Consider the following 13,892-nt stretch of genomic DNA (forward strand, 5'->3'; position numbering starts at 1 on the left):
TACCCTATCTCTGACAGCCCTTTCGGTATAGTCAACCTTGGTGGAAAGGATTTAGTCTGCCCAGGCCTCCGATGAACAGTTTCAGGAGATCATTGAAGCTATTTAGGTTGATACACAGCGAGATTTGGATTTCACATTGACTGAGTGTCACGCCCCCATTTCCAGATAGCAATAAAGCATAGTTAAGGGTTGACTAGGATGACACGCATCATCCCCTTTCGCTACCAGGATCACTGACATAGTGTCCCAATCCATAGTCAACGGTTAAGGTAAAACATAATAATTATAGTTATGGAAAAGGAAGGGAAATTCCATTCAAGGTAGAGTAATTACAAGCGAAGCGATTAGATATCAGTTACCATATGTTTAGCTGGCTAGGTGATACAAATAAAGTTTAACACTGTTTGCCGACTGACCATGACGTAACTACTCAAAAGAATATAAAGTATTACAGACAATTAATATTAACAGGCACAAAGCCCCAAAAGAGTCAAAAGAGGGGACAATCCCCAAAATCAACACGGCCCGTAGGCACAATCATCACAGGGGCATCCGTCATCGTGTTCCTCCGATACAGCATTAGATTCCTCCATGCTGATACCATCATAATCTGCTGACTGGGCCTTAAGACCATTCAGATAACCACCATCTGCATCAAAATCTAAAAGAATGTGTACACAGGGGTTTAGCTCCACTGAGCCAGTGAGGGGAAGGGGAATGCACAAACTCACAGTCACACATAGTCCACGATGAATGTAATGTTAATGGATTTTCCACCTAACACACAATCTAAGTTAGGGTATATGCTACTATGATAACTCGAGAGACACTGTGGGTCACTTAACTTATCGCCACAATGAAACCTTTATTATCACCAGGGAGCCTACACCGGTCGAAGCCACCAAGACCACCCAGTGGCTGACCCCGATCTTCGGTGGTCATCCCTGACCTGGCCTCTTTCCCCTACAGGCAACAAGGAGCCCCGATCATCCAACACCTAAATTCTTGTTGGTAAGGGTAAAAACATAGGGAAGTGAATCCTAACCGCAGTTATATTACATGCAAGTCCTATCATCCCAAAAGGTATTCCAGGTGCATCAACGTCCCATTCCATCTAGTACCCGGATACCAGCATGGCACGACGCATATAGGGCAGGATGGCAATCAATAAATCTCATAAACATTTCTGGTGTTCCGATATCGCCACACCCGACACCGTAACCCGATTAAATAATGTGAAGTAAACATAACCACATCGCATCAATTAGTAACCAAGATATTTTATATGCAAGAATCCAGCATGTTCATAAATGATGCAAGTATCATAGCAGTTATATAATTTATATTAAATAAGCCCAAACATCACCCAAAACCCACTCACTAGTTGTTCGAGCGTCGCTTGGGGTGTTTAGTAGGATTTGCCTTGGTACACGTTCTCCCGTATAGGTTATGAATCTGGGGATGCTAGAAGATAGTGTTAGAAGAGTGTAGGTGGGTCCCATGATGGGTCCCAACAGTTAATTTTAGGTTTCAGATAAAATAGCACGGACGGACGCAGGGACGGAGGCAACCAGGTGAGTCCGTTCCTGGCTCCGTCCAAGCATATAGTGAAAATAGAAGGGACGAATTCACAGACGGAACCTCTAAGTGAATCTGTTCGTGCATCCATTCGAACCCTGAGACACATCCGAGAGGGAACGGAACCACGTGTGGAACCACTAGGTGAATCCATTCCTGGCTCCGTCTCAGGCAGTCAACAGATTGTACAGAATGAATCTACGGACGGAACCATGACATTGGATCCGTTGTGTCTCTGTCCAAGATTTTGAAGGATTTTCACCTCTAGCCCTCCATTCTCGAGGTTACATGGTTCCTAGGGTTAGAGAGGAGAGTCCTAAGTCTCCCTAGGGTCATAGCACCTAGTTCAACCACGGGCCTTAGAGGATCCAAGGAGTTAGGATCACTTCTAGGGTTTCACCATTCCTAGGTTGAAGTTTTAAATCTTAGAACAGCAGTTCAGGTTACTAGGGTTATGGATGGCATTAATGGAGGAGTAGGACTCCATTTAGGAGGCCAAAAGATAACATTGGGTTCAACAAGGAAACCCTAAGCTGGAATCGATCCATTAGAGGATTTCCCCCCACTTGAAATGGAAAGAGAGGGAAGAAGGGAAAGATACTCACCAAACTTGATGAGCCAATGATTGAAGTCCACCTCCAGCCTCCTCCAATCACTTCCTTCTTCTCCTTCAATGCTCTCCCATCCTTCAATAGTTTGGTTGGTAGGAGAAGTGAAAGAGACAATGAATGGTTGAGCTATGTATTTATAGCAAGTGGCCCACTTAGGGCCTGTTTGGTTTGGGGCACTTAGAATAAAACTCATTTAAATGCAACCATAGGCTAGTGGGCCCACCTGTATAGCACATACACATTTCAAGGGGACCATGGGTGGGGTCCACCATGCTTGGGGGCTCAGGTATAATGTCTAGGGCATGGGGTGTGGGCCCCACACAAGGAAAACACTTAAAAACATGAAATAACACGGATGGATCTATGGACGGAACCAGTCTTGTGAGTCCTTCCATGACTCCATCACTGCTGTAAGGGCAGAAACACAAGAAAAGTTGTTCGGCTTTGGCCCACACTTCAAGACCATAGAGGGGAGGATACACTAACATACTTTAGGGTAGTAACTTACACCTTGATCGTCACGATGTATCCTTCATGATCCCGAAGAGTTTCCCGACCGCGATGCTAAGCTCATCCCTGAGTGAGGTGTCTAAATGCGGGGTGTTACACCCGCACCCGAAATATATCCTAATACCCCGGGTCCAATTTAACTTTTACCAACGGGTAATGCCACTATGGCAGTGGTCAACACCTGTGACCTTGAACTTAACATTTTATTATAAGTATCTCCTCAAAGGCTTGAAAGTACGACTCAAAGCCCTGTAACTTTCCTTGACGTTTGGGCCCTGACAGCAGCAACGGAGTCATAAACGGACTCACTCGACTGGTTTCGTGCGTGGATCCGTTTGTACTATTTCTTGCCCTTTTAAAGTATTTTTGTGTGGGACCCACATCCTTGTGTCCCGGACACAATGACTAGACCTTCGAACAATTTGGACTCCCACCCTTACCATCAATTTGATTAATTGGGCCTTGAAAGTGGGCCCACAAGTCTTACCTTAAATAAACAATGAGTTCTTCTATATTAGCCTGAACCGAATCAACCTTATATGCCTTTATAGGACTTAGGGCAGACCCAAACATGTCCTAACTAAATAGACTAATTAGGTGGTGGCCTTAGCCAAACAGGCCCTAAGGTTCATTAAACCCAAAAGACCATCCTTATGTCTTAAAGACACTTAGGCAAACAAGCCCTAAGGCCTCTTTTGGTCCTTAAAAGATAAGGCTTAGCCTCATATTCTCCCATCTGTCCCCCTCCAAGCCAAACTGTGGAGGAGAAGAGACAAGGAAGAAGAACAAGAAGTAGGAAGAGAAATGGGAGGGGAAGGGAAGAAGATGGAAGGCATGCTGTTTAAGTTAAAATAAAACCGCAAGCGTATGGGTCAATCATAGCTACGGGTCGAACACGAGGAGATATACGTCACTCTATTTAACTAACTTAAAAGTAATGCAAAGTGAACCAAATTAAAGTGTTAAATTAACTAATTAAACAAACGAAAATCAATGCATCCTAACTCATAAGCATCTAACAAAATTAAGGGATTAAATCGGCGTCCTAACACATGAGCATCTAACCTAGCAAACTAAAGTGAATTGAAAGGAATAAAAATACAGCCACACATACTAACCACATAAAAAGAAATAAGGGAATAAAAATGCATCCATAAACCACAACCATATAAAGTTAAAATAAAAGAAATAGAGGGGGAAGAAGAAGAAGATAGAGAGAGATAGAGGACATGGAGAATGAGATTGAGAGTTTAGATAGTAAAACCTGGATGTGCTTGCATGAATGTAGTTGAAAAGCTTGAATACTTGCATAAACTTACCATGGCCTCCTCTTCTAAATCTTCAAGTCTTGTCATCAACTTAAGAACTTAGACTAGAAGGCTTAAAACCTAAACTAGAATTAAGAAATTACAACCCAATTGAAGACTTAAATTGAAATTAAAGCATAAAGTAAACCTATTATAACCATTAACTAAAAATCATAAAAGCAAACTAGAACTTAGAAAAACCAAAAATCACAAATTAGAAGGAGAAGAATAGAAGAAATTTCACTAAGTGAATGAGCAATTTTTACAAGAGAGGTAGGGGATATTTATAGGTGGAAGAGAGGAGAAGAGAGACGATAGAAGTGTAGGAGAAATATTCCCTAAGAAAAGAAAATATTCTGTTCTCTTTCCTCTTTTACAATGCCTTGAATCCTAAGAAAAAAGAAAAAAAAATAGAAAAAAGAAGAAGAGAAGATTGTTTACATAGACCTTCTATTTTAGAAAAATAAACTTCCAATTCTAACAAGTGCTTTCTTTTCTTTGTAGATATCTTCTCCAAGCAATAAAATCAAAGCATCTTTGATTTTTCAACCTTCCATAGATGAGAAAATAAATCTATCCCAAGTAGAATTCCAGAAGTGCCCTTGAGAAGTTGGAGGAGAGAGAAAGGGTGATGACTAGGATTCCTTTAAGAATAAATAAAATACCCATTCTGTCCTTCAGAAAACGTGGATCATGGGGTGCTTATATAGGCCTCACCATTGTGTTCCTTACGAAAAATCACCCAAAATAGACCCAAATTTCGTCCAATTCGGAGTTGGGGAGTCCAAGATATCTCAAGCTGAAGTTGGACTGTCCAGAGTCTTCCAAAAGGAATCTTTCGGGTACAGTAAAGTAACTTCTGATAATTGCATTAAGGCCCATGAAATCCAAACTTTCACTTCACTTTATCCCCGGATGACTGTTAATAATTACAAATAAACCCCTATAGACCATTTTCGTGCTTCGTTACGAAAACAGCTGTAACTTCTTCGTTTCAACTCAGAATCATGTGCCATTTGAACTGTTGCGAAGCTGACTCGATGGGCTACGTATCCAAGCCATTAACACCTCTAAACAACTTAAAAACATTTTCTTAGCATCATCTCCTCCATTTTCACAAGAATTCACCTAAAATCTGAAAAGCACAAGAAAGCACCGAGTAACTCTGTCCAATGTGGTAAAATGTATGCTTTATGCCCTAAGATTTCACACATAAATGTGTTCATCAGATTCCCCCACACTTGAACGTTACTTGTCCTCAAGTAAAGCAAAAGATAAACTAACCTAGAATGCAAAAAAAATCCTAACTCACTTTCGTAGGAATCATGGTTGCACTTAGCATGTGCAACAAGCCTTTCAACCCCTAGGTTACCCCTAGTAGACGAGTTGTGTCTCGTGGGTGTTTACAGTGAATATACATCCAAAATTCAATAAATCAAAAAGAATGGTGTAAATTTTTCTCATGGCATAAGTAAGATAGGGCACACAATCTCAAAAAAAATACTCAACTAAAGATTAAGGAGCCAAAGGTTCCCCCACACTTGAATTTTATCACCCCACATCAATTCAAGTAACAAGCATGCATCAAGGTCAAGGGATCTCCTCATATTATCTGAACACTACTCACCTTCAAGTAAACCACTCATAGTACTGATGGAACCAAAGACTTAGGCATTGAGTATTTTTTACCATACTTTCTTTTCCAGGCATTAAGGCAAAAGTTTTTTTTTTTTTTTTTTCTCAACAACAAACTCTTTTTCTACTCTACTACTATTCTCTGAATGACATGGTAGAGCATACACCAGACACCCAAATTCTTGGTAGCTTTGCTTTTTGCATGTATCCATAAGACATTGAGACATTGATGCAAGAGTTTTTTTTTTTTTTTTTTGAGTTTCCTTCGAAGGAATTTCGATCAAGTCACCCTGCTTCATGAGGCACAGTGCCCTGTCTAGTCCCAAGGAATTCCAATTTTCTTTTTGTTTCTCTCTCTTTATTTTTTTTTTTTCATTCACTTTCACTTTCATACCTTGCCACAAACAAATTGGTCTCAATTACTAGCCAAAAGATCAAAGGGGTCCATAAACACATAGAGGAATCTAACCATCACATGAAGTAGCACTCATATTTTCAAACTCAATCCCCATCCCGGATACAAACCAACTGGCATCCTCGAAAAGGGATTTTTTTATTATTTCGCATGCTAGGAGGGCACCTAATTCTCTCTCACTCTCGCTTTGCAAATCGAAGAGATTTATGTATATAACAAAAAACTATCGCCACAATCAAAATTCATAATTAAAGTCCAACACACCCCCCCACACTTAATTCATGCAGTGTCCTCAATGCATGCAGAAAAGAAAGAACAAGGACAAGGGAGGGGATACATACCAGGATATCAGGGGTGAAGGTAAAGAGGCTTATGGAGATCCATGACCTCTTCTTCAACTGGAGTAGGCATCTCAATGTATGGCTTCAATCTTTGGCCATTGACCTTGAAAGTAGCTCTTGTACTTGGATTGAGGACTTCAACAGCCCCATGAGGATAAGCTTTTTGAACTATATAGGGGCCATCCCATCTAGAGCGCAGCTTACCTGGAAAGATATGCAAACAAGAATTGTACAACAAAATTTTTTGGCCTACCTTAAAAGATTTTCTCAAAATGTGCCTATCATGGAAAGCCTTGGTTTTTTTCTTGTAAATCCGGACATTCTCATATGCCTCATTCCTAAGCTCTTCCAACTCAGATAGTTGGAGTTTCCTATGGGCACCTGCAGTGGGTAGGTCAAAGTTAAGCTTCTTGATAGCCCAAAAGGCCTTGTGCTCAATCTCTATAGGTAAGTGACATGCATTTCCATACATTAGACGGTATGGAGATTGACCAAGATCGGTCTTGAAGGCTGTCCAATGGGCCCACAACGCATCTACCAACCGGTTAGACCAATCCTTGCTGTTTGGGTTGATGGTTTTCTCAAGAATTTGCTTGATCTGCATATTTGAAATCTCAACCTGGCCACTAGTTTGGGGATGGTAGGGTGTGGCCAACTTATGGATGACACCATACTTTCTCATGAGGGCCTCAAAAGGCCGATTACAAAAATGCGTGCCCCGATCACTAATGATAGCCCGGGGAGTACCAAAATGGGAGAAGATGTTCTCCTTCAGAAATTTCACAACCACCTTGTGGTCATTGGTCTTACAAGCAACTGCCTCAATCCATTTGGACACATAGTTCACAGTAAGTAATATGTACAGGTTACCAAAAGAGTTAGGGAAAGGCCCCATGAAATCAATACCCCATACATCAAACACCTCAACCATCAGAATTGGGTTGAGGGGCATCATATTTCTCCTAGTAAGACGCCCTAAGGATTGGCATGAAGAACATGCCTTACAATAAGTAAAAGCGTCTTTAAACAGACTAGGCCAATAAAATTCACATTGTAAAACCTTGGCCGTAGTTTTATTAGGCCCAAAATGGCCTCCACAAGCCTGATCATGGCAAAAAGATAAGATAGATTATTGCTCATGATCAGGGACACATCTCCGGATTACCTGATCCGGACAAGTCTTAAAAAGATAAAGATCATCCCAAAAGAAATACTTAACTTGTGAAAAGAAACGATTCTTATCTTGGGTGGACCAATGTGCAGGTGTCACACCCGTAACCAGATAATTAATAATTTCAACAAACCAAGGTTCACTAGACACTGCCATTAGAGACTCATCAGGAAAATTCTCGTTGACTGGAGAATCAACAGTCAAGGAATTAGGCAGCCAGGATAGATGGTCTGCAACCAAATTTTCTCATCCTTTCTTATCCCTAATTTCAAGATCAAATTCTTGCAACAAAAGGACCCACCTAATGAGGCGAGCCTTGGCATCTTTCTTCTATATAAGATATTTGATAGCTGCATGGTCAGTATAAACAATCACATGTGATCCAACCAAGTAGGGCCTAAACTTCTCTAAAGCAAACACAACAGCTAAAAATTCTTTCTCAGTAGTGGTATAATTAAGCTATGCATCATTAAGAGTCCTACTTGCATAATAAATCACATGGGGTAATTTGTTGATTCTTTGCCCAAGAACAGCCCTTATAGCAAAATCAGAGGCATCACACATAAGCTCAAATGAAACTGTCCAAATTGGAGCTTGAATAATGGGGGCTGAAGTCAACGCTCTTTTCAATTGCTCAAAACTATCATGACACTCAGAAGAGAAATCAAATGGGTAGTCCTTTGCCAAAAGAAAGGTGAGAGGTCTAACTATCTGGCTAAAATCCTTGATGAATCTTCTACAAAAACCTGCATGGCCAAGAAAAGATCTAATGTCCTTCACACTCTTGGGTGGTGGTAAATTGGCTATAAGGTCCACCTTAGATCTATCAACCTTTGTCCCTTCTTTGGACATAATGTGACCAAGAACTATGCCTTGCTTCACCATGAAGTGACGCTTCTCCCAATTCAGGACCAAGTTCTTTTCTATGCATCTTTTAAGAACCAAAGAGAGATGATGCAAGCAATGAGAAAAGGTAGAGCCGTGAATAGAGAAATCATCCATAAACACCTCTAGGAAGTGCTCTACCATATCAGAAAAGATACTCATCATGCACCTTTGAAATGTAGCAGGGGCATTACAAAGCCCAAAAGGCATACGCCGGTAAGCAAAGGTTCCATAAGGGCATGTGAAAGTGGTTTTGTGTTGGTCCTCTAGAGCAATAGGGATTTGATTATAGCCTACATAACCATCAAGAAAACAATAATATTCATGGCCAACTAGTCTCTCTAACATCTGATCAATAAAAGGCAAGGGGAAGTGGTCCTTCCAAGTTGCCGCATTTAATTTTCTATAGTCAATGCACACTCTCCATCTCATTTGGATACGGGTTGGAATCAACTCATTATTGGCATTCTCAACTATAGTGACTCCTCCTTTCTTAGGCACAACCTGCACAGGATTCACCTATTGGCTATTAGAAATAGGATAAATGATGCCATGATCCAAGCATTTTAGGATCTCTTTCTTGATTGCCTCTTTCATCACAGGATTAGCCCTCCTTTGGGGTTCCTTAGAAGGTTTGGAACTCTCCATCAGATGTATATGATGTTGGACAATGGAGAGGCTAATACCTTTGATGTCAGATATGGTCCAACCTATGATTTCCTTATGGTCCTTTAGAAGCTTAATCAACTCTTCTTCCTGAATAGAAGTCACTTCAGAAGTAATAATAACAGGAAGAGTATGATCATGTCCTAAGAAGGCATACTTGAGGTTGGAGGGCAATGCCTTCAACTCTAATGTGGGGGGCTCAATAATAGAGGATTTGGGAATGGAAGTGGATAGGGGTCCAAGGGACTCCAAAGGTGGTTGGATGCTCCAGACCTCAGATAAGGGAGTATCATCAACACCCTCTAATTCTTGCATACATTCTTGAAATCCCGAATCAAAATCAATCTCAAAGAACGTATCAATATCATCAAGAAATCCTTGAAGCATATGCACCTCTTCATCTATGTCAGGTTGCTTGCCCAACCTAAACACATTAAAGTCAATAGCAGTATTGCCAAAAGATAATTTCATGAGACCATTTCTGTAATTGATTAAAGCATTACTGGTAGCTAGGAATGGTCTACCCAATATAATTGGGATTTGGTCCTTGAAGTTGGTAGTGGGTTGGGTATCTAAAACAATAAAATCCATAGGAAAAATAAATTCCCCAACCTTCAACAGGGCATCCTTAATCATTCCCTTAGGAACTTTAACTGATCGATCTATAAGTTGAAGAGTAATTTTGGTCGGTTTCAGTTCTCTCAATCCCAGTTGTTGGTAGACATGAAAGGGTAAGAGGTTTACACTTGCACCAAGGTCCAATAAAGCATGATCAATAGTGGTATGGCCTATAGTGCAAGAGAGATGGTGGGGCTTCCAGGATCTTATGCTTGGCTGCTACTGGCTGTGAGATTAGAGAACTAATGTTAGCAGCCAAGAATGCCTTTTTGGGCACATTGGTGGTCCGCTTTTGGATGCATAAGTCTTTGAGGACTTTAGCATAAGCGGGGATCTGGGCAATAGCATCCAACAAGGGGATATTCACCGGAACCTGTTTGAACACATCCAATATCTTCTCCATGGAAGGAGACTTCTTGCTAACCAACCTATTTGGGAAAGGGGCAGGTGGGGTATAAATTTTTTCAAGATTGGTCTTTTTAACTTCCTCAACAGAATCCTCTTTGGTTTCCTCAACCAAATCATCTGGTATATCTTTAGGTTCATCAGACGAACCTGGAACAGTAGGCACTTCAATGGCCTCTTCAGAAGGGGGAGAGTCAACGGGAGTATGAGATGGTAAAGACTAAGGTGCACTAACCTGTTGATACTCACGGCCACTCCTTAAAGCATAAACAACTTTTACCTGTCTAGAGGGTCCTTGGTGCTGTTGGCCTTGTGCAACATTGGTTGGAGGAGCTTGGGTACCTTGCTGAATATAAACCTGATGCCTAGGATTTGGCTCAGGCTGGCTAGGTAACTTTCCTGTTTCCCTCTCATGCAGGATTGTGACAAGCTGGGTGAGTTATTTTTCCATGTTATTGTGGCTTGTCATGAGAAGAGCTATCTTGTTGTCCATCTCATTCAGTCTTGTTGCCTCTCCTGTATTGGTAAACCCTGGGGGTTGCTGATAAGGTGCAAGGAGAGGAGGCCTAGCAGAATTAATAGAAGGTCCTGGATGAGGATGAGGGGGAAAGGGGTTAGGAGACATTCCTTGGCTTTGTGGTGCATAGTTGGTCCTTTGGGCACCAACCTGGCCTTAATGGTTAAAGTTGGATGGGCCTGCTTGGTTCCCGTGATTCCATGAGAAATTGGGGTGATTTCTCCATCCTGGATTGTAAGTATTGCTATATGGGTTATTTTGGTAGAGAGCACTTACATTCTTAGTGCTGGAATTACCCACCAAGGTGTTGGGGCATTCCTCAGAAAGGTATCCTGGGGTTTGGCACCAACTACATATCGACACATGGTTGACCTGGTTGACCGGATTAACTGGTATAGACTCTTTAAGAACTATGGACTCCAACCGTTTTATGAGGCTATCAAGTTTGGCCTCCTTGGCTGGCATACCCTTAATGAGATACCCCTTAGTGGTCCTTTCAGCCTCTTGGGAAGATTCCCATTCCCTAGTCTTATTAGCCAAGTTGGTTAAGAATGTCTATGCATCATTCTCCTCAGAAAAAGAAGTAAAGCCTGCTGGACACATAGACTCTACAAGTTGCTTGGTCTGATAATCAATACTCTCATAAATAATTTGGCATAGTTGCCACAAGTCAAAACCATGATGAGGGCATTCTAAGAGGAGGTCCTTGAATCTTTCCATGAATTTAGAAAAGGACTCATGTGATTTCTGCCTGAACTGGAGGATGTCACTTTTAAGCTTATTGGTCTTGTGAAGAGGGAAGAATTTTCTCAAAAAGACAATGGTGAACTCATCCCATGTATTAATGGAGTTTGTTGGCAGTCCATAGAGCCACTTCTTGGCCTGGTCTTTCAGGGCAAAGGGTATAAACCTAAGCCTAACTGCATCATCAGTCAAATTCTGGACCTTAATTAGAACACAGACCTCCTCAAATTCCCTAAGAAAGAGATATGCATCCTCATTAGCCATCCCATGGAAATGGGGTAGCATGCTGATGAAGTTGGTCTTGAGTTCATAGTTATTCCCTGTAACAACAAGCAGACTAATGCATGAGGGTTGTACAGCTTTGGTGGGGTAAAACCTATCCTTAAGAGTCTTGGGTTGTTGGTCATCCATGGTCAAAGGTGGTAGAGAAGGTGGTCTTCTAATAAGACGATTACTTGAATCACGAGTCCACACCTTAGCCACCTAAATAGATATGAGGTCTCCTTTAGAAAAATTAAAAAAAAATAAAACACTTAAAAAAAAAACTAGAAACAAGAGGGAGCCCAAGGTAGATAGTGCATCTCTATCCCTCAAAAAGTGAAACAATGGTTCAAAAGCTGTAAGGATGCCATATAGGTTGATAGCAAGGGAACCCGTATAGTCTTCTATAGCCACCTACGTGTGACTCTAATATGGATTCTGATGTAGAATGGAGCTCTACTATACGTTTATGTTTCCAACACTCTCACTATGTCGCTTTCCTGTTATCAAGAGTGGTCACCTCTAAAGATAACTCACATGTCAATCCACCCAACCAAGTCAAGATGTAGCGTCATAGGTAACTTAATCCTATGAGGGACACCAAAAGATGGAGGGTTGAAGCATATGAAGGACTTTAGATTGGGCGCACACTATTTAAAACAGAAGAGAAACAAGAAGAGGTTTTAAAAAACTGAATTTTTTTTTTTTTCTAAAAAGAAGAGAAAATAATAAACTAAAACACTTTGAACTACTTAAAAATCAGATAAATAAAATGGACAATAATCTCCCCGGCAACGGCGCAAAAAACTTGTTTAAGTTAAAATAAAACAGCAAGCGTACGGGTCAATCGTAGCTACGGGTCGAACACGAGGAGATATACGTCACTCTATTTAACTAACTTAAAAGTAATGCAAAGTGAACCAAATTAAAGTGTTAAATTAAACTAATTAAACAAACAAAAATCAATGCATCCTAACTCATAAGCATCTAACAAAATTAAGGGATTAAATCGGCGTCCTAACACATGAGCATCTAACCTAGCAAACTAAAGCGAATTGAAAGGAATAAAAATGCAGCCACACATACTAACCACATAAAAAGAAATAAGGGAATAAAAATGCATCCATAAACCACAATCATATAAAATTAAAATAAAAGAAATAGAGGGGGAAGAAGAAGAAGATAGAGAGAGATAGAGGAGATGGAGAATGAGATTGAGAGTTTAGATAGTAAAACCTGGATGTGCTTGCATGAATGTAATTGAAAAGCTTGAATACTTGCATAAACTTACCATGGCCTCCTCTTCTAAATCTTCAAGTCTTGTCATCAACTTAAGAACTTAGACTAGAAGGCTTAAAACCTAAACTAGAATTAAGAAATTACAACCCAATTGAAGACTTAAATTGAAATTAAAGCATAAACTAAACCTATTATAACCACTAACTAAAAATCATAAAAGCAAACTAGAACTTAGAAAAGCCAAAATCACAAATTAGAAGGAGAAGAAGAGAAGAAATTTCACTAAGTGAATGAGCAATTTTTACAAGAGAGGTAGGGGGTATTTATAGGTGGAAGAGAGGAGAAGAGAGAAGATGGAAGTGTAGGAGAAATATTCCCTAAGAAAAGAGAATATTCTCTTCTCTTTCCTCTTTTACAATGCCTTGAATCCTAAGAAAAAAGAAGAAGAGAAGATTGTTTACATAGACCTTCTATTTCTAGAAAAATAAACTTCCAATTCTAACAAATGCTTCCTTTTCTTTGTAGATATCTTCTCCAAGCAATAAAATCAAAGCATCTTTGATTTTTCAACCTTCCATAGATGAGAAAATATAAATCTATCCCAAGTAGAATTCCAGAAGTGCCCTTGAGAAGTTGGAGGAGAGAGAGAGTAAGGGTGATGACTAGGATTCCTTTAAAAATAAATAAAATACCCATTCTATCCTTCAGAAAACGTGGAGCATGGGATGCTTATATAGGCCTCACCATTGTGTTTCTTACCAAAAATCACCCAAAATAGACCCAAATTTGGTCCAATTCGGAGTTGGGAAGCCCAAGATATCTCAAGTTGAAGTTGGACTGTCCAGAGCCTTCCAAAAGGAATCTTTCGGGTACAGTAAAGTAACTTCTGATAATTGCATTAAGGCCCATGAAATCCAAACGTTTACTTCACTTTATCCCCGGATGACTGTTAATAGTTACAAATAAACCCCTGCAGACCATTTTCGTGC

The 13,892-nt window shown here is 40.4% G+C and overlaps 1 non-coding gene across 1 annotated transcript; it reads left to right on the forward strand.

Moving 5' to 3' along the window:
- Positions 1-11,332: 11,332 nt before the first annotated feature.
- LOC122653370 lies at positions 11,333-11,439 on the forward strand. Its single transcript, XR_006331801.1, has one exon. It is a non-coding gene; the product is annotated as a small nucleolar RNA R71 (small nucleolar RNA).
- Positions 11,440-13,892: the final 2,453 nt, after the last annotated feature.

Source organism: Telopea speciosissima, chromosome 2 (genome assembly GCF_018873765.1).
Source record: "Telopea speciosissima isolate NSW1024214 ecotype Mountain lineage chromosome 2, Tspe_v1, whole genome shotgun sequence".
NCBI lineage: Eukaryota > Viridiplantae > Streptophyta > Magnoliopsida > Proteales > Proteaceae > Telopea > Telopea speciosissima.